General features: G+C 36.2%; 1 long non-coding RNA gene across 1 annotated transcript in view; it reads right to left on the reverse strand.

The window, feature by feature from the left end:
* The window catches only part of LOC146992778 (uncharacterized), a 502,220-nt gene that overhangs the window by 24,532 nt on the left and 454,665 nt on the right, over window positions 1–23,023 (reverse strand). The window lies entirely within an intron of this gene.

Genomic DNA, 23,023 nt, shown 5'->3' on the forward strand with positions numbered 1-23,023 from the left:
ATCAATCCGCGCCGTGTAGACCATCAGTCGCCAAACAAATAAAACCGCCAGACACCGGCATTTCGAGTCATGCTTAAATCTTGGTGAATGGCCTGGCTTAGTGGGATTTTAATGGTTTTTCTCATGTTGTCGTGAATATTAGATGATTTCCTACATGAAAGCATCCTAGTAGGATTGTGTGATCACTAAGCACGTTTGGGCTGTAGCATGTTACGACTCGTTCACATTCGGAACTGTTTTCATAACTTACCACGGTTACAAGAAGGGGACACATTTGGAGACGTATCGATGTTCTAGCTCGGAGGGTTAATTATGTATTAGACTTTTGCATTATACTGTGAAAAAATGCCTACTGTCCCTTAAAACTTAGTGATGAATGTATTTTATTACTAAAATTAGTTTTGAATTCAAGCATCAAAATAGTTTAATTTTCACTTCATGCAAATAAAATACCAATTTAATAACTCCCGAGATTTATTGAGAAGTTAAAGTTAAAATCTGAACACGAGAGAAAACAGCAAGTGGTTTAAGACAATAAACGATGCAAGGGTAACTTAAAGAGAATTCAAACTAACCATGATACAGGTATTACTCTGACAGTCTAGGCTTTGGAGGCATAAAACTCACGAACCCGTTTCCTACTTCTCAAAAGGGCAGTCTATGATATCCCGGAGGGTAGTGGCGTCAGTCATCCGAGTGGATAGCGTGATGGCCCAGTTTTTCACTGGATTCTTATGCTCACCTCCACACTCTTTGGGATCTTTTGAGAGATTATAAAAAATATGGGAGTCCGGAGCGTTGCGTCAGAGTGTGACTAATTTACTCTTCTCTCAGGAACTTCGTAAAAGGCGAGCTCGCTCCTCCCGCGCGAAGTTCCGCGAAGAGGATAAGGATGTGGAGTAGCTTGACGAGGACCATGTGGAGTACCTTGACATATGATAATTATTATTATAACCATGAACTATATTCTGCTTGATCTTGAAATCTTTAAAGTTTTACAAACGTCAAGTAGAAAACGTCCATGTATTAGATTTTGATTCTGCATATAAGAAATAACCGAATATTGTGAGGAAACGTTTCTGAAATAAGAAAATGACTGTTGTTTAGTGATAGCTGTAATTTTTATGATATATTGAAAAACTTAACAATTTTCTTCTCGTCCAAAAAGAGTTTGAATAAAAAACTTTTTTTTTTTTTTTGTTTTTGTTTTCACACGCAATTCGATTCGCCAGTGAAAGTGGATTTATATTATTTATTTTAATACGCAATTACAAAATTTCGCAATCACAAATGTTAAAGTATTTGTCCTGTTATTATAAGCGTCAATGAAGTTTAACCCTCGCTCGACATGATAATTTGCGCCTTCATGCATATAAATTCATTTGCTATCAAATTTAAAATCTGTCTCGCGGAAGGACGAAGAAGAAAAATGGGCTCTGATGTAGAATTGGGTGCCCCTTCGATTAGCGACAATTTTTTTTTTTTTTTAAATTTTGGCGATGAAACCTCATTTCTGGTTATCATGATACTTTGTTTTAGCTTCTTGATTTTTTTAAAATGAAAATAGATTGATGTGTACATGGACAAATTTAAAGCAGTGCGCAATGCCTAGTTTGTGCAATTCTGTGATGTTACACATCGATGTGCACATGGACACAGCGTTTGTGCAATTCTTTGACTTCTTATTTTGATTTTGTGTACATATAAGATGCAGTTAAAATCTAAGCCTCTTGTTCATCTCATAGTTCCATATACATGCTTGACACATTTTATACAACATGGTCAAAGAGCGTTATTCTAATCGGTCATTTCTTTGGTTTTAGTAATGGAAAAGCAGGAGAAGATTATTTACCAAAGGTAAGCTTCGTTCATAAGGGGTTTCTAAGAGAAAGTCCCTCATATTCATTTTAAATATGGCAAAAATACAGCAGCATATGCACTTCGTTGCCACAATGTGAATTTGGATAAATTTATGACAAAAAAAAAAGTGATTATTTGCCTAAGGAAAGCTGTTTTCCTAGGGGGCTTCTAAAATAAGGTCCCTCATATTCACTTTATATATGGTAAAAGTACTACAGAGCCAGAGAAGGAGCTCAGACCGAGGTCATCCCAGATAAAAATACCTCAAACCCAGGTAAAAATAAGACAGCCAAACCTCTTTGCCGCTAAAATTCGAGTTTAGGACAAGACATCCACTGTTTCGAGGATCACCACTGGCCAAGTAGATAAGACCGCTGAACACTTGTTGTTCGATTCGGTTTAAAACTCTACGAACAAACTAGCTTCATAGGCCTTTTTCATGGATTTTCCATGTGTAACATGAATACGAGTAAATTTAACTCAGAAAATAGTTCATGAAGGTGTTCTTTCGTTTACACAGAAAGCCCTAATTTGCTTTGCATAGTCAAAAAATCTAGTCAAGTGTTTCAAAGCCTTAACCATTCGCCCTTGAGGGGGGACCGAAAACTTAATTTTACTTCTTACTTTGGATATGTGAAATCTTTTTTCTAAACGTAACAGTACACTATTTCCAATAAATTTTCGGACATTTCAAACCCTATCGCTTACTTTCGGTGAATATCGATATAGATTTGTCAGGAAAAGACATAAATCTTTAAATTGTCCAATATGTTACATTGACTGCATTTTAAGGTAGTTACTTGTATTTTATTTAAGACAAGTCACTACACTGACGTAAAAGAAGCTACTTTGACACAAAAATATTGATGCGTGAAAGTGACATGTAACTGTGGGAAAGTAATGTATTAGGGGTGGACGTTTAACTGACATTTGACGCCGCAGAGAAAGGAAACCTAATTCGAAAAGTCTTAGCTGCAATGAAAATGAAAATGAATGACATTACTGATACACACAATTATAAAATATCCATATTCTTATTAAATGCGTGCTCTAAATTTAGAAAAATACATAATATCATAAACAATTAGATCAAAGTAACCAATAAAATATTTTCTTTAAAGCTGAACGCGTATACCAATTCCTTACATTGAACTACACATTTAATGAAAGATCTCAATTTTTAGAATCAGTACTCAAAAAGGCAAGTCAAATTAAGTTTCATTTCAGTTTTTTTAATTTTTCGTTTTCCATAAAAAGGCAAAAAAAATGTCTTTGTTTCAATACTGTTCTTTCTGGACTGGGATAATTACAATAAGCTGATTTTGGTCGAAATTTTATGTTCAACTGGTTTATTCTTTACGACACTAAAAACAGCGAAGCATTCCAAACTCCCCAGCTGCATGGCAATTTTCGCAGTTTTCTCTTTGTGTAGGACTAATTTGAGCCAGTTTCCTTTATCCATGAAGGCATCTTTCTTCTTAGGCAGATAGTGCTCGAGTTCTTTCCAATAGTCTCAAAAATCTGATTTCCTCATGCGTGTTTTTTTTTCGTAAATAGTTAGCAGATCCATTTATTAAAATTGGAAAATCAATGGCCGAAGCCCTGGAAAGGACACATTTGAATTTTTATGTTCCTTTAACCGCGGGAAACTAAATAGAGTATATACCAGCAAGCTACATCAAAATATTTCTTTACAGACTATGTATATGCACTAGCATTCGAGAAGCCTTTTACGCATTTCCATACTATTTTTTAAATGTTTCTCTCATTGCTGTTATTAATAAAATACTCTTGTTCGAAATACTTGAAAGTTTTATACACTGACTACCAATAAGTATTTGGACAACAGTGATAAAAAATAAAAACTAATTTTATTCAAAATCAATAGTTGGTAGAGCCTCCACGAGAGGTAATGACAGCGTGGACCATTCCGGGGCATACTTTCCACAAGTCTTTGTATGACAGCTAGTGGTATTTTCTTCCACTCGGCTTGGAGAAGACACAGAAGTCCCTTCACCGAATTTGCACGGGTAGTGCACCCCTGAATTCGGCGATACAACTCGTCTCAGAGGTTCTCGATAGGGTTTAGGTCTGGACTCTGGGCAGGCCAGTCCATTCGATAAACTGCATTGGCACCATACCAAGCCTTGGTTAACGTCGAAACATGAGAACTGACATTGTCGTCCTGAAAGTAACAGGGGTCCAACCCGTAAAACTGCCACAACGTAAGAAGCGCATTGTCATCCAAAATAGTGCAGTAGGCATCGAAGTTGAGCTTACCATGAATGGAGACCAAGGGTCCCAGCCCATACCAGGAGAAACACCCCTAGACCATAATTCCACCTTCGCCGAACTTGACTGTTGGCACAATGCATTCTGGCAGAGACGTTCTCCAGGTAGACGCCAGACCCAGACCCTGCCATCCGAACGGTAAAGGGTGAACCTTGATTCGTCACTCCAAAGAACCCGTTTTCACTGATCTACGGTTAAATTTCGATGTGCTTTGCACCACATTAACCGAGCAGCGCGGTTGGACTTTTGATCAAAGGCTTATGGGCAGCAGCACGACCATGAAAACCAAGCAGATGTGCTTCCTTACGGATGGTATTCATTGAAACAATACTCCCGGATACCTGTTGAAACTCCTTGCGGATGAGGGCCATCGGTTGGGTGCGGTTCTTCCGAATTTCTCTGGACACCACTCGTCGGTCTCTATCTCCCAGTTTCTTTGGTCTGCCGACTCGGGGCACATTTCGACAATCACCGCTCACTTTCCACTTCTTAATCACATAGGCCACTGTCGATTTTGGGTACTTCAGATCGCTAGATATGTCCCTTAAGGATCGGCCACATTTATGATACTCGATAATTATACCTTTCTCGAAATCAGAGATCTCCGAATTGCGAGGCATCTTGCATGCGACTAAAGCCGATGCTGTTTCCTACACGATATATACCGACGGAGTCAGTGACGTACCTTAGGATCGCAGATACCGTCATTTGCATAGGTATCCAAATACTTATTGGTAGTCAGTGTATAATATGTTCAATTTTCTTTCTAAGTTTTCGTGCCCAAGAATTTAAAAAAATGATGACGTTTCTTTTATTTCTTAATTGCTTGACTGATTATTCTGTAGCTTATTTTAGGTGCCCCATAACGGGATTAAAATCTGAATTCATAATATATCAAGAATAATTAAAATGCTCCCTATCGGAGAAAATGCAATTTTTCATATATAAAAAGTTAGTTTCGGAGTAAGGAGAAATATGTTAAGTCTTCAGAATTAAAATATTTATAAGAAATCAAAGAAAAATGCAACGAAATTTCTAGTTAATTATGATACTAACCATTAATGCATTAGATGAATTAAAGTGCTCAAATTACGACAACCGTTTTCTTTTCTCAAAAAAATATCAATACAATTAAAATTCCAGAGCTTGTTTTTTAAACGAAAAATTTTTAAAGTAAAAAGTTCACTTGTGGCCGAGTGGCTATGCTCATGAGGTACTAGTAATTCACTCCGCGACATCACTTCCGACAGTAGTTTTCCCTTTGTATAGCGTGAAGAGGGAGCCACTCTCCCTTAGAAAAATCTTCCACGAAGGTATACCCACTTAGGCAGATAGCCTTAGTAGTCAAATACTGCAGCCCGTACCGACAGCTGGACAATCTTTGCTACATACAATGGTGTGCAAAAATTAAGGACGAGACGGTTTTTTAAATATAACTTTGTACAAAAGCTTTCCAAATCAACACATTTAATACCGTAAGATCCCCAATACGTAAGGACATGAGTAATGTAAGCAACACTTACTAAAAGAAAAATCAGAGGGATAAAAAGAACCTTTATTGAAAAAGTAGCATACAGCACAATGCAACTGAAGGCCGAAACATCCCTGTGATGGGTGTCCAGCAATAAACATCCGGTCTTTAATAGGGGATATGATCTCCCCTGACTGCTAGGCAGGTTTCACAGCGTCTGCCCATGCTGAGAAGGAGGGTGTCAATGTGTTGTTGAGGCATTGCTGCCCATTCGTCTTGCAGCGCCTCGGAATAGTTACTGGTGGTAAGGTACGAGCTGCCAAGCGTCTGCCTAGAAAATCCCATACATGCTCGATGGGATTGAGATCTGGAGATCGTGCCGGCCAATCCATACGTTCAATATCCTCACTCTCTAAGAGTTGTTCGGCAGCTACTGGGCGATGACATGGTGCATTGTCGTCCATGAAAAGGAACTGCGGACCCATAGCGCCTCTAAAAAGACGCACATATGGAAGAAGAAGCTCGTTACAATAACGGGTCCCGTTGACTGAACCTGCGTCGAAGATGTGAAGGTCTGTACGACTACCAAGCATGATGCCTCCCCAAACGAGAACACCGCCACCACCATACCTGTCCCTTCCAATGATGTTCGAGGGATGATTGCGGCTTCCCCGCTCTCTCCAGATGAGTATGCGATGAGAATCGCTACTCAGACTGAATCTGCTCTCATCTGTAAAGAGTACTCGTCCCCATTCATTGTCTCTCCAATTCCGGTGTTCCCGGCACCACAGAGAACGCCTTCTCCGATGGGCAGGCGTTAGAGTTACACACCGTACAGGGCGTCGTGCAAACAGACCACCACTGTGCAGTCTTCTGGCCACGGTAAAACGCGATATCGGTCGTCCAGTCGCTTTAGTCGTGTGTCTAGCGATTTCTCCCGCTGTCTGCCGCCTGTTTCTTCTGGCCTTTAAGTCAATATACCGGTCATCTGCGGGTGTGGTTCCACGTGGACGACCACTACTAAACCCCCGGATAGCTGTTCCTGTAGTTTGAAATTGTCTCCAAAGTCGTGAAACGATGCTGTGAGCAATTCCGAACTCTGCAGCCACACTTATCACACTGCGGCCTTCCTCCAACTTCCCAATGATTCGACCTCGGATAAAAGCATCCAGATGTCGTCTAACAGATTGATTATTCGCCATTTCTCGCTGAGGCAGCAACTCGGTGTGATTTTAACTGCTATACGGCGTGCAATCTCTTTGCCAGAAATACTGATCTTACACCGACAACATGCTTTATACTACTCAGACACTCCCCATTACGTCTACCTGCATATCTGCGCATGTGCTACCGTACATCACCTTACGTAATCTCCTGATTGGTCTTTCTGTCCGCTCTGCCTCTTCGTTCAGCTGATATGCTAATTTTTCGACTTCTTCCTTAATTTTTGCACATCGTTCTCCATCGTTATATCCGTGTACTAGCAAATATGAGGCTGTATCCAACGAAATCCCTTCAATCCAAATTTTGGTTAGGTTATGTTTATTGATGACAAAGCATTTCGAGGGCTAGAGGGAGGGATGTCTTTGTAGAAGACGTTTTAAGGGAAACTGGCTCGTATTCACGTTACACATCTGAAAATCCATGAAAACCAAACATGCAGTCAGCCCGTTTGTCAGGATTCGACACCAGGTTGAACTACTAGTGTTCGGCGACTTTACCGATCGGCCATTGATAAACCCAATCCAGTTTGAAAGTAATCCATTCCAGTTTGAAAGTAATCCATTCCAGTTCTGAAAGCAAAATGGACAAAATGAAGTCAAGTGCTGAATGAGGCTCCAGTTTAGGTGTGCTTTTAGATTTGTACTACTGATATTTAATGCTTTTCAGATATTTGTAATAACTGTTGTAAGTAATGAAAGTAAATTTTTATGTCACTAATGTAGTAATTAATGGTATTCCAAGTAAATTAAATCAATACTTTTGACAGTAAATAATAACCGCTACATTTGTTAACTACTGTGAACATCTACCATTGTGTTTTATACTACATTTCAGTTTCTAATATTATTTATAACTTAACTTGAACTACGTTTCGTTTCTTGCCTCGAAATTATAGGCCCACCAGCGGCCGAGCGGTAAAGTCGCTGAACACTGGTAGTTCGGTCCGAGGTTCGAATCCCGCGAACGGGCTGGCTGCATGGGTGTTTTCGTGGTTTTCCCCATGTGTAACGTGTATACGAGCCAGTTTTCCTTAGAAAGTCCTCCAGGAAGGCATCCCTCCTCTTAGGCAGATAGCCCTAGTGTGCTTTGCCATAATTAAATACACACACACACACACACGTCTCGAAATTATAATAAAGTTTTCAAAATGCTTTAATTATTTTCTGATCAATTTGAGAGCAAAGAAAATAGGGATGAGAACGACACCGTATTTTAGTGCAGTTTAATTCCTAATCACGCAGGGTGATTAATTTTTTGACATACCAGTTCCCCGAATGAGCTGTGTATAGAAACGTGATTCTAATTTGTACACCGTCCAACTCTAATCTAATCGATCAAATTATGATCCTGGTTTCAGGAAATGAATTTCGCTACATGAAAACAGATCGGTTAAGTTGTTTAGTCATTCTATTCAACTAACATCTCATATAATGCAGAAACATCTCTTTATAAATGAAAAAATAATAAATAACTGAATTTAATACAGGGTTTAATTTCTCAAATCAAAAGTGTAGGAACCCTATGTAAAGCAAAGATGAAAAATGAATGAATAAATATTAATATTAATAATAAATATAAAATTTAAGTAATCATTATTTAAAAGTAAAAATATAATAATAAACAAATTAAATTAATTATTAGAAGATAGATAATAAGTAACCTGAATGATAAGCATAACACAAAAAATAAATGAGGCCCACCAGCGGCTAAGCGGTAAAGTCACTAAACACAGGTAGTTTGGCCTGAGATCCAAATCCCGCCGAACGGGCTGGCTTACATGGGCGTTTTCGTGGTTTTTCTCACTTGTAATGTGTATACGAGCCAGTTTGCCTAAGAAAGTCCTCCACGAAAGCATCCCTCCCTTTAGGCAGATAGCTTGCGAGACTTTGCCATAATCACCAAAATTATATGATATATTAAAATATATGGAAAATAAGAAAATTAATAAGAAGAAACAATGATAGCCAACAGGGGGTGGCTCATAGCTAGGTGAGCGAAATTTGTTATTCTTGACCGAATTTCATAGTTTGTACTTGTATTTCATACTTCTAATAATATTTGAAGTATCTTCATACAAAGAGTATTTAAAATTAATATCACAAGAATCTTAAAATAACAAGTGTTTATATTCCTAAGTATTTGGATTTCTAGGATATATTCTTAAATACTGGGGCACCTGGAAAGTTCTGCAGTTTTTCAATTGAAGTGCGTTTTCCTTTAATTAGTTTGTCACTGCTGATGCCTTTAATTGAAGCAAATGTTTTAATACGCTCTTTTTTGCTCACGTTGCGTAATTCTAACATGTACTGCAGCTTAATTTTTGTTTAAGTGCAGTGCTAAAAATGGAGAATCCAGAAGTTCAGTTTGGTCGTATTATGGCGTTCTAAAAAAGTAAAAAAATTTACTAGTCAGACTGCTTGTGGAATTTGTGCTATATATATGAGTAAAGTGCTGATTCTGATAGTTCAGAGGTGGTTTGAGATATTTAAGTATGGAAATTTCTGCCATGAAGATAATGCGCGTTCTGCACGACCATCCTATGTAAACAAGGACCTATTAAAAGAAGCTTAAAATCCATCCTATACAGTTCAGAAACTATCAGACAGACTAAATATTTCAAAAGTGCAGTACATGATCATTTGAATAAAATTTGATATGTAAGCTCTTCAATGTACGGGCATCACATATTTCAAATGCGCTTATTTGCTGAAAAACGATAAAGCTCCTTTTCTGAGACAGATCATTACTGGAGATGATGTTACAAGGAAAAGGTCATGGGGTAAATCAAGGAAAACCTCCTTCAGTAACATCGAGGGGGAATTTTGTATGTTCAGACTACAAAGTATCCACTACTGTACCCTTTAACTGAGCGTATAAATTCGGAAAAATACTGTTCCCAAATGGTAGTTTTAAAAGCAGAAATTCAAGCAAAGCGCCCTGCCCAGTGGTCGAGGTGTTGCCTTCTTTAATGACAATGCTGAATGTCAGGCAGAAATTGCCTGAATATGTATTAACTAGACTCACCCCCCTTGGATTTTTGTCTCTTCAGGTTATTTCAAAATTCTTCAATGGCCTGGAGTTCATTTCTTTAGAGAATGTCAAAGAAGATCTCCATAACGTTTTTATGAATGTAATGACTTTTAAAAAAAGGAAATTTTCACCTGCTCAAAAGATGTGAAAAAGTCATACAGCAAAATGGTGCTTATTTGGTTCCATGAAATTTTCTTGTTTTTTTTTTACTGTTTGCATTTTTTTTTATTGTTCCATTTGCATTTATCATCAAAAAAAACGCAAAACTTTCCAGGTCATAAATTATTTGCTGAGCATATAACACATTTCCCTTCTTGCGATCCCAAGGTCTTAGAAGGTACAGAAACGACCGCCACTTGTATAGGACATAAAAATGAATAAACAGTAAATATCTTCAACAGCTTTTTCTTTAAGATTGCAAAATATGTTTTCGGAAGATTACTTTTCAGAAAATTTTACTTATTTTTTTGCGTTTTTTTCGAAACTTGCTTCAGTTACTTGAAGTAATGACACCCTGCCCGATGTAAAAAGCACCTTTTTTATTCCCCCTACTACGTGCTTCCCCTACAGACATACACAATGCAAAGGGAGGGGTGACCCATGGAGGAATTTTTGAAGGAAAGTGGTTCGTATCCACGTTACATATGGTGAAAATCACAAAAACGCCTATGCAGCCAGCCAGATTGCCGGGAGTTGAATCACGGACGGAACTCCTAGTGTTCAGCGCCTTTTACCGCTCGGCCGCTTGTGTATTAGAATGCAGTTTAGAAGTTACAAATATTTTTTTCATCTTTTCAAAACTTTGACAGATGTTCTTACTGACTTTTCTAATGTCCTGTTAATCTTTTCAACGTTTTGCTTCTTATCCGTCCTATGGCCTTTTTGCGGGTCGCGAGGTGCAGCCTGCAAAAAAGCCATAGGGCGATGTAAAGTCTGCCAGGAGGGTCGAGCTGCGCTCCGCACACCACATCACACAGTCTCGAGCGTTGGAGGTTTTTTTTTTTTTTTTTTTTTTTTTTTTGTTTGTTTTTGTTGCCATTGCTCGCTTTGAAATCGTTGAGTTTGTTAATCAGAAATTCTTTAATGTTTTACAAAATATTAAATAGGTAATAAAACAAATTCCAAATTTCAAATTTGGGCTTCCAGACACCCATATTCGAATGGAGGAACTACGTTATTCAAAATTTGATGTCTTTAGATACCATTGTTTGTTCACAGTGCAAGAAACATGCATACATTCATGCAGATTTTTCATTATTTAATTTTTTAATATAATGCAGGCCTCTAATATTTGGTTGTAGCAATTTGAAAAGTGAAAAGCCGTTTACAGTGAAACGCCACAAATTGTCAAAACGAAATTAATAGCTCTTTTGGGGTAACGCTCTTTGGGGTAATAAATAAATTGCCACGGCGAGTGGCGCAGTACAATGTAAAAGACATCTGGATAATTTTAAAACTAACTAAACTCTGTGGCGTAATAGCCCTAGTGCGCCAAGGCCTGGAGTACCCCCATATCTGGTTTCTTGACCATGGGCCCCGGGGAAGCATGAGCATATGCCCCCTGGACAAGTGGTCAGTTCGTCGCAAGGATCTCCGGTGTTTAGTTCCCAAGATAACTTGGTTCTCGTTTTATCGACCCATTCAAAGGATGAAAGGCTCAATCGACCTTGCCCAGCCCGGGGATCGAACCCCGGACCTGTGGTGCTGCTACGCAACGCGCTAGCCACTGCGCCACCGGGCTTCATCTGGATAATTTTGCGTGGACATTATTGTGGATAAATGGAAAAATATAACCATAATTGCAAAATGTAGATAATTAAAGCGGATCAAATTAAACTTGACTCTCTACACTGCATTTACAACAGCCATGCAATTTAATCGCATGGCTGTTGAAACACATGCCAGGCAGTAAAACTGCTGCCGTAAAAATACAGCAGTGGTCGACAACATAAAATAAGCATCCAAGCATTTAATTCAGGTCAAGAAAGTGTTATTCGATTGACAGCATCAGGCAAAGCAAGTCGTAAATAATGACTTAAACACTCCATCTAGGATAACATTCTTGACTGGCGTCCTGATTGCTTTTGCTTGAACGCACTGTTCAGTTCCATTATATTGATCTAATCCAATTTTATTATTTAGATTTTTACTGTCATGTCTCCTTTCCGTTTACCTACCAGAATGCAAATCAGGTTAAAAGTATTTAAGGTGAAGTTATCGGATGTTAAAACAGAGCGTGCTTCTGCCTCTCGAGGCCATGTTACTAGGTTTCTGCTAGCTCATATTACATTATATTCATTGGCTTTGCATTATAGTTGCAGGCATTTAAATTTGCATTTATGCTCCAGTTCTGATTTAATAAAAAGTTTGTTAAATTTTCTTAAGACATGGCAGTTCTTTAAAACACAGCGAAAATTCGCTCTAAGTCTGTTAGGAGTTTCGACTGAGTTTATGCTACCAAAGATCAATAACAGTACAACAGAATGCTCGCAATTTGCTCAGGAAGCTCCTGATTATGAACTGATTGCGAGCGACGAAATGAAAAATAGTCTAAAATGAAAAAAAAAAAAAAAAAAAAAAAAAAAAAAAAAAAAAGAGAGAGAGAGAGAGAACCTTCGAATTACAAATGTGCTGCATGCGAGCATGCTTTCCTAAATTTATTCACTTGATTGTTGTCACTTTTCTTGAGAAATTTCATTCCCTTTTTATTAATTCATGGAATTCTTTAAAGATACCAATATGTTAACCCCAAGTTAGGGAAGCTAATCTCGATTTCAGATTTTTATCTTATCGAACAGTATTAGGAAAAATGTTCGCTGTTTCCACATAAGACTGTCAAGAAAGATGAAGCAACAGCTTAATTTTAGATGTCTTAATTCTTAGCGAAAAACAAATTCACTGAATGTTTAAATTAATTTTTAATATATTTAATAATTTTGTTAATATTTTACGGATGAGCAGCAAGTAAACTTTATAAGGTTTACTGTTGGAAATTACGAAATCATTCTTTTCCTAAAACATAGTTACTGGTACTGTAAATCTCAACTTGCTGCTTGATTTCTGTATCGGTTCAAGCATAATTTAGGAATGAAATTTTACTTCAAGCAAGATAGAACGTTTGTTGGAATCTTGCTCATCTTGCCCAAAATAGTAACAATATACGCTTATTTTAATAAAGCAGTGCTTTCAGAAATCGTACCGTGATCGAGACCTTTCTGTTACACGCAATTTATTTTACGATGAGTTCTTTTCCAGCCATATAACGTTATGATACTGATAGCAAGGCTAAAATTACCCAGAAAAATAGTCATTATTATTACGCGTTACTGGTTCTTAGAGATCTGATTAATTATTTCGTCAGATGAGTAAGCAGATATTCACATTCTATTGAAATTTATAACTCACATAAAAATAAATAGCTTTAAATAGCTTTAGGAGAAGAAAAGATGCGAGACAAATTATCCTTAATATGGGAGGAATATCGCAGATTACTAATACCACTCACAAAGTAAACTATAACACAGTAATCACTGAGAAAGAGCTAAATATAATCACATAATTCTAAACCGATTCTCTTAACTTTTAAGGAATTTTGTTCTCACTACATGCCTGCATCGTATAGTTGGAATCACGTCCGGTTAGCAATCAGAAAATCTAGTGTTCAAATCTCGGCGAAAAGCACTACTGATTTTTCCTGCTTCCAAAAGCTCAACAGACTCTACAAACTAACTCTCTGAATTAACTAGCCACCATCCACTCCCGGTTGAAAAGCAGCCGTATATATATAAGGTGGCTCAACAATTCTTGAACTTCCCCGAAAAAACGTTTTCCAAGGGCTTAAAAAATATATTTACCGAAAACTTTCAGAATGTCGTTAACTGTGTTAAAAATAACGAAATATCGCTCATTTGGCTACAAAAATTGCCCTTAATTTGCATCAGGAGAGTATTTGCCTATATCTCAGCTTCCAATCGAGGTATTGACAAAATTTTAATAGCAATTCATTCATAATTACAATACCTACATTATAATGCATGAAATAAACATTTACACATAAAAACCCGTAGCCACAAATTCGATGAAACAGAAACATATGCCAAACTTACTGCACGAAATTTATTAAACAAGCAAATAAAACAATACGTTACACTACAAAATACATAAAAATAAAATCACAATGAAGTAAACAGAAGTATTTTCTGACATTTGCACCAGAATGAAAGAAACTGTAAGAAAAATCAGCAGCGAAAAAGTTTCTAAGGATGGACATGATAAATTCTAGTGCAACTTATTGTAAAGATAAAAGTATCCAGAATCCGCATGATCTATGAAATTTCTAGCATCTGAAAAGAGATTGCTCTGTTTAAATAATTATACATCATAAGATATCGTATACACATCTGTCAAAATGTCATTTCAAGCAGAATAAATGAAGCAAGAAAACAAAATAATTTCACGCCTTGGGAAGAAAACGGATAAGACGAAAAAAAAAAAAAAATTGCAAAGCAGCGAGCAAAAAGTTCGCTTTTTGAGGTCAGGTCCCATCCGATAGCCCCTTCCCTGTAAACGACGTAATAAATGGCACGATGAAAATTAAAAGAAAAAGTGAATTTTTATGACCAGAGACAGAATTAATGCTTCTGGGAATAGAAAGGACTTTTTTCTTTCGTTTAAGAAGATGAATCGATGCCTGTTATTGGATCACGAGGTGATGAATTGCACTTATTTGATCTGTACTGCACAAAACAATGGAAGTGAAAGGACTTCCGTGAATTATTTTTTAATGAATATCTCAAAACACGTAAACCAATGTTCCACATTTTCGGAAAGAATAGGTAAATATTTTTGTCTGATATTCCGAACTCGCCTGACGAAATTGTTTAGCTTAAAATGGAATATAATGGTAAGGGAATACAATGAGATATAGTAAAGATTATGTGCGGGTATTTAGGTAGTCAAATAATGAAATGCAACTATTTCAATGATCGTAAAAGGTATGCAAATTATGAGTTTATAATCATGCTCTTTTAGTTTATATCTGCGATTAATCGCAACCCAACGACTCGAAAATTACCAACAAGATGTTTATCAATTACAAAATGCGCTTAAAGTGAGGTTGTATGTAGCAGAATGAAGTACAGCCTGCAATATGCTTTTCCAGTAACAATAATTACCATCAGTCCCACTGCGTAAGCTCTGTTCAGACCTCCGCGTTATTGTTTAGTCAGTGCTTTGATGGAAACGTTTTCCCCTCTCCCATCTTTTCAAGCTATATATGTGATAATATAGAATGTAAGCACAGAATTCCTTTTGTTTAAGATTCCAGAATCTTTTAAGAATTGTCTTTAAGTGAAATTACATAATAAGAGGCATAATCAGTGAATTTTTTTATGTTTTTAATGTCTTATGATGTTCAATTAATTGATTACGTTTTACCATATTTATGAATCCATCGTAAATACAGAGTCCGATATTATCCGCAGTTTTACATACCTGCTGTGGAACGTATTGTGCTCGGATACGAGGGCACTTATTATTATTTATTAGACATATTTATTTGTATTAATTGACTAATTTTAAAGAATAATACATATTTATTTGTTATTTCATTATTCCCTTCTAAGACTTTTCCCCCCTTCTTCCCAGAACAACAATATGCATTTGAGTCATAATAAATCACAACGTGCACGTTGTACACGTAAGTTGAGAAGCTAAAATTTTCAGAAATACTCTACTATTTTATACCAAATCATATGAACGTAATTTACATTAAAAATGGTACCTTTGTGGAAGAATTTCTAAACTCCGCCGTATTTTAGACTCAAGAGGGAGGGAAAGGGGAAAAACTACGAAATATCCTTGCAGTCATGCCCTACCGCCGTCAAAACTACCAATACTAAAAGTAAGACAAGCCGAATAATCCTAATTGGAAAACAGACTCGACGGATGTTTTCGAATGTTTGATTGCACTTTTTTCTTCGGCTGCAAGTAAGACGAAACCCACAGTCGTATACGGAAACACAAATTTAGAAAGAAAACATTTGACCAGATTTTGTAAAATTACAGGAAAGAAAAACCACATCTCGACCAAAAACAGAACAAGAAGCCACTGAAGAATCAATTTTAAAGGCTAAGAATAAATAAGGACCAGATCTTAGATCACTGATCGAAATGGAAATTTTTTATATATATTTCGAAAGCTTGTAAGAAATTACGAAAATGTTTGCATTAGTATAAAACGGAATTATTTAAAAGATTAATATTAATAAAACGTATAATAACAATGCCTATAATTTTCATTTTGAATCTGTTGCGTCGATGATATATGTCTATACACCCACAAAGTAAAAAAACAGTTCAAAACTCAGTCCATCTATCTGACAGCAACACAGAAAAATGTATCAAAATTTCTTCTAATACGTGTATAAAGGTACTACTATTCACTTCACTACTGAGTTCGAGAGATTTAAATTCTTTGAGTTTTTCGACATCTTAGAGTCACCTCCCTTATTTTGATTTTTCTCTCTAGCCAAACCTTATCCTTTATGTTAAGCAAAAGTGTTTTAATTCTACCCTTTTCTCGTTTCTTTACATGTTCAGTTTACGCCTTATTTTCCTTTTTTCCCACTCCTAATCAAGAATTAGGAATTTTAATCACTTAGATTTGACAGAAGATTCTATCTCACTGACAAAGCGATTAAAAAAGTTTTTCTCATTATACAACACCCATACAATAACATATTATCGCCCCTTTTTCTTGCAGTTTGTCCCTGTGCTTCTAATCTTTGGATTTTGCGAGTGGCGTTTTCCTAATTAAAACTGGGTTGGATTTTAAACGGTTTTTAAATTTTATTTTCCATTATTATTACCATGTGTTTCTCTTGTCAGCATTCAGTTGGACTGTGTTTTGAACTGTTTTTTTACTTTGTGGGTGTGTATATATATATATATATATATAGCCTTTTGTTCCAAAACGTTAACTTATCTTCGAGAGTTTAACTCCCATGTCATCTTTTCTCTTATTAATATAATTCATACTTTAAACCTTTCAGAACTCTGTACGAAGTGAGTTTTTTACGAGAGATTTCCTTAGCAGTATAGTTTAATATGCATTAGTTAGGAAAGGCAAGACTTAAACTTTTGTAACATGAAACTTACATTCGGAAAAAAGAATTACACCAGTCATTCATTACGCCTCCTGTTGGTCGGAAAATGCTAATCTCTGGTACATTCATAAATTTTTTTTGTTTTCTTTTATGATCCAAATTCCAACAATTATTTATTTTTAGCTTCTAAAAGACTTACATTTTCGATTGGCTCTCTTTCACTTTTATGTCAATTAAAAACTTGAAATTTATAGAAAATTCTTCAAAAATGATGGGAAACGAGTGCTCTTTATTCTATGAGTTTGGCCTTTTTGTTACTGGTGGGCTTAACAATCGGAAAGCCACAAAGACTGACTTTTTGTCACTTATTATTATGAGCGGCTTCAATTCTATAAACATCATCATTTTCCAGACTCTTACTATAATCTACTGCTGGAAAACCTCTTGATAGCCACTTGGTGAGTGGACGAATTATTCTAACACCTTCATCCTAACACGTTGTCCTAGCCCAAATGAGGGGGAATCATTTGAAGTTTTATGCTTTTCTAATCGTAATAAGTGAAAAGAAAAAGTACACTTGTTGTTTTCGTATTTTCTTTCGAACATACGGTAAAACTTTCGGATTAATGCGATTTCGTTATCTATGTATGCAAGTTTTGACGATACATGAACTCGTGCTATCAGGTGCTCAGAGTTAACTTCAAGCTTCCAAATTTTCACTATGTCGTTCGTTTCACAAATGGAAACAAAACTGAAGGATCATTTTAAATCACGGCATATTAACCAATGACCGACTGTCGTTTTGAGGGTTTGTTTATTTGCCTTTCTCTGGAAGTTTTACCCTTTTTAATTTCTAAGAAGCACTTTATGTGGGGAGATTTGTACCACTCAAAAGATTACAAATACGTTTTGGAAAGCAACATATAAAACTGAGAAAATTTCTGGAACAAATTGGATGAAAAAAAAAATTCAGGAAAATTTCGTGTATTTCAGCAAAACGGGACAGAGGCAGTTCGAGTAACATTCATATTCCTTCATATAACAAATGAACAAATTTGACATAAAAAAAAAGGAAATGGTTCATCTTTGAACACATCCTTTTCAAAACTAATGTTATTTTGAATACTATTTTTCATAAAATAAAATCATTTTCAGAACTATTTCTAATACATTTTCTTGTAAATTAAACTTTAAAATTTTTATTAAGCGTATTTATTTGAGATTCAGTTAAAATTATAATTACAAAATTATTGTTAAATATTACTTTTTATAACAATCTTCGTTTCTAAATAACCAAGCGAACTCTTCTTAAGTATAACTGGAAAACTGCATACTGATACGTAGTTTAATGCGCAGTTTTATATTTTAAGTTCATGAGTATTTACAAAACAGTGTAAGTGATGAAAAGCGCGAATTCCAAAAACTAATAATAAATTATAAACAATCAAAATAGTATAAAAATAATAATAAACCATAAATAATCACTCGTTTCCGATTTCTGAGATCCTCTGCTGGTATATTACAATAAATAAATAAATAAAACTGGATAATGATGTTGAAAATTTTAATAGTTCAATACTTTAAACGCACAAGTATTTGCAGCACAAAGCAAGATAGGGAAAGCGCAAATTATAAAAGATAATAATAAACCATAAATAATCTTAAGTTTATAGTTTCAGATTTCTTTTTCTGCATATCAAGAAGTTGAAGTGGCAGTCCAACTGACGCTAAATTTCTTCCTAGAATCACAAAAATTACTTGGAATTTGCCAAATGCACAAAACTACAAAAAGTTCTTATAATTTACTGGAAATTTTTATGCTCCAGTTTTGTAGTTTATTGACTTTTAAAGAAACCTTTATACTTTTAAAGAAACCTTTATCTACCACATATTTTTAATTGGCGGAATTCTTTCAATGAACATGCTACACTGGTTATCATAAATTAAGGAAAAATCACAAAAATAGCGATAACTCTCTCAAAAATAAGCCAAACCGTGTAAACTTTTAATATGCTGCCAAGTAAGAATAGCTGAGTAAAACTGCGATATGCAAATTAGTGGCGCTGCTTTCGGAATACGTCATCTGCGAGGAGCATAAAAGTCCATGTTTCAGAGCAAGCCCACATATTTCACTGTGACAGTGAAATCAGAAATCTGAGATAACCAATTCGTAACAATGACCTCCACACATCATTTGCCTGCAGAACTGCGATGGAGAGCCATTGGGAGACTAGAGGCAGGACAAAGTCAAACAGAAGTGGCCAAATGGCTAAATGTGAGTCCTTCTGTTGTTCATAGACTTTGGAGGCAATTTCAAACCACAGATTCGGCACCTAGAAGGTTCAGCCAAGGACGGCCAACTGCTACGACGAGCACCGACGACCGATATTTGACATTATGTGCACGCAGGAATAGAACCGCTACTCCGACTCTTTTTAGATCCTCCCTTGCTGCAGCCACCGGAAGGTTCGTGTCAACGTCAACTGTGCGTAGAAGGCTCCACGAAGGTGGTCTGTATGCGAGGCGACCAGCCATTTGCGTGCCGCTCACGTCACGCCATAGAAGGGATCATTTTCAGTGGACACGACAACATGTCCACTGGACGCCTGATCAATGGAGGGCGGCTCTCTTTACGGATGAGTCCAGGTTTAGTCTAGAAAGCGATAGTAGGCGTTATTTGGTGTGGAGAGAACCTAGAGCCCGTTATCATCCGTCAAACATCCGTGAAAGAGATACATACGGAAAGGGCAGTGTCTGTGTTTGGGTGGACGTACAGACCTCTATGTCTTTCCAAGTGGAACCGTGAATGCTCAGATTTACAGAGATGACATTCTTGATGTTTATGTGCGCCCATATGCCGAGGCATAATAGGTGATGCTTTCCTGTTACAGGACGACAGCGCAAGACCACACAGGGCTCGCATCATAGATGATTATCTTCAACAGGAAACAATTATGCGCATGGAGTGGCCAGCTCGATCCCCGGACTTGAATCCTATCGAGCACGTTTGGGATGCTTTAAGGAGATGTCTAGCTGCTCTCAATCCACCCACTTAGACCCTTGTCGCGCTTGCAACTGCTTTGCAAGAGCGATGGCTCTCGCTTCCTATGGAACTGATAGACCGCGTAATTGAAAGCATCACACATCGCTCTATGTGCTGTATTGCTTCTAGAGGCGATTATATTCCATACTGAAGGTATTTTTCCTATAGCAAACTGACACCTTCGATTTTTTTCATTTTGTACATGTGCTAATTTCTATACTACCATATTTGTCTGGTAAATTCTTTTTATGTTATTTGATACCTTACTATGTGCCGTATATTATGAGTAAGTTTCATTAAATTCTACATGTAACTTTTTCAGTAATCGTGATTTTTGTGATTTTCCTTCAATTTATGATAACCAGTGTATTATGGAAAGCCTTTTCTTTAACAGAGATTTCGCAGTTCCCCATTTCGCATAAAATATATTATGCTCACATGGTTTCTTTAGAAACGTGCACTTTACCGTTAAGTTGGACACAATAACGAAAGCTGACAAAAAAAGAAAGTGATGCGAGTAATGTTGAGACTTAATAATTCAATCATATTATATTCCCTTTATTTACTTCGCTTTAATTACATCGATTGAGATGTACTTCGATTAAGGTAATAGTTAAGGGGGATTTTATTTTAGTTTTTAAGTATTTGAAGTAAAGTGTGACTTAAAACGATTTTTAAATTTAATCTGAAAATTTATGTTCAGTTTTATAATATTCATGCTATTTACAAAGAATCCAAATAATGGAATTACATGAGCACAAAAAGGGGCAAAAAGAAATTGTTGAAGTTCAGTTGTAGCAGAAATTGTACTTTTTCTCGAAATTTCCTTTAACTTTTATATATAGAAATCTACCACAAATAAAAATATTTTTCCCCACATAGGAACACCCACATCTAACTCAAGTACACGTTCATGAATTTATTTGTATTGATTGCTCAAACGTTTAGCCTCCAGAATGTCTTTAAGTGATTACCCAGAAAATACTTCATATTTTTAGTTTAATTTGTTTTAATTTTAATTTCAGAGCTTTGCAAGTGAAAAAGTGCACTAGAAGTGGAATTAAAACAATTTACAAATATCGATACATTACATTTTTTGCGAAAGAAATTATTTTACTGACATTTAACCCTTTGCGGCACAGTGTCTCTGGTCTAGACACACCTAAAACTTTCCTTCTGTACGCACAGAAAAATTGAATGAAAAAGAATTTATAGGTTACTAGAGGTTACTCTGAACCTTCTTTATTTATAGTAGATGGCAGCTCAATACAAACCAGTCCATATATTTTAGCCATGTTTAGGTTTTTTAAGAACCTCATTTTTCAAAGAAACCTTCCAGATTTTTTTAGAGTATAAAAGGAATTGTTTGAAAAGAAATTTCTATGTTATTTTTTGGCTGTATGCTAATCTCCTTATTCTATATTAGTTTTAAATTTTTACCTTAAAATCTGGCCTAAATCAAACGGCGAACCCTAGGTGTGCCCAGACCGGGCTCACCGATAATTCAGGAGAACTGAGAGTCTGTTCTCTGCATCTCATCAATCAGTCCATTGACAACAATGCTCGTTTCAGCACTCTTTTCGAAGCTCTATTTAATCAGTGTGCCCATTTGGGCACACCCACAAAATTAAAACGATGAGTGCTATTTTCACAAAATTTTACTTGTGTACTCCTCTAGGCCTAATTAGACTGCCTACCATTTTTTTATCAAAACTCAGACTTTAAAAGGTAGCGTGCCGAAAAGGGTTAAAATGAAGATGAAATTTCACATGGTAGTAGTATTTACGCATTAGTGGCTTGGTTAGGTGACAGTAGCAAAGTATGTAAGGGAAGGGATCCTTCCTAAGGGAAGGAATGTCGTCTTCATGCAAGTCACTCTAAAAGAAACTGACTTATTTTCAATTTAAACATGAATATAATCACGAAACCCCATCAAGCTACCCGTTAGCGAACAGCAAAAGCCATACACACTTAAGTAGCAAATAAATTTAAAAAACGATTTTTTAGGTAAAAAATAATTACTTTAAATCAGAATACGGCACTGCGAAATTATGACTGATCACTGAATACAAAGTGTAACATTAATAATTCATTTCGGAAAAGATTAAAAATTATTTGGAGACTTTAGCAGTTTTCTTACAGTCTACACTGCAATCTGAGAGATCATATATATTCACTGTTGAAGTACGTTACTCTGTAATTAATTTCAGGATGGCTTATTTAAAGTTCATTGTTAGGCTGAAAGAAAGAGAACAAATACGCAGTTAGTGCCCTTCATTTCAGCCTATGGCTCCCATTTTTTTATTAAATCTTTGGATTTTCATAAAAATCTTAACGAGACTTAAGTTTAAAATATATATTGCTTCAAAGCTTATTGCGATATATAAATTTATTTAGTACTTAACTTATTTAATCCGAATAGTTCTTCGAAATCATGTCGAATTTTGATGCAGAGATCCTTGCAATCTCATTGGCTCTGGAAAACTTTGAGATAAGGATAGATTGTTTCTCTAAAGCAGTTTTTCTAGTTGATTTCAAAGCAGCCATCCAGGCTGTAGTTATAAATCATGACACAATTATCCAGATTATCTCAGAAATAAGACAAATCTTGAAAGTTCTTTATAAAACAACAAAACGGTCATTTTTCAATAGATCCCTTCCCATGTAGGTATCGACGGTAATGAAAAGGCATGTTTTTGAGAAATTAATGGATAGTCTAAAATCTGACCAGGCAGCAAAAGCAACAGGCAAATCCTGGGCTAACATTCAGGACACATGGAAAAGCTTTTGTCAAAAACCCCTTAAAGAGGCTGTGGCAAACTTCAGACTGCAAACAGGTCACGATTGCATGGCACATCATCTTAATAAAATTGGCATCCTTCCATCTAGTATATGCGTATATGCCAAATTTGCAATTGGGGCATCATGAATGCAGAGCATCTTCTTATATATCCAGAACTAGATAAAAGAGTCTCAGAAACGTGGTGAGATAAGTAA

Source organism: Stegodyphus dumicola, chromosome X2 (genome assembly GCF_044657685.1).
Source record: "Stegodyphus dumicola isolate Sdum_Otavi_A_Nest chromosome X2, ASM4465768v1".
Classification (NCBI taxonomy): domain Eukaryota; kingdom Metazoa; phylum Arthropoda; class Arachnida; order Araneae; family Eresidae; genus Stegodyphus; species Stegodyphus dumicola.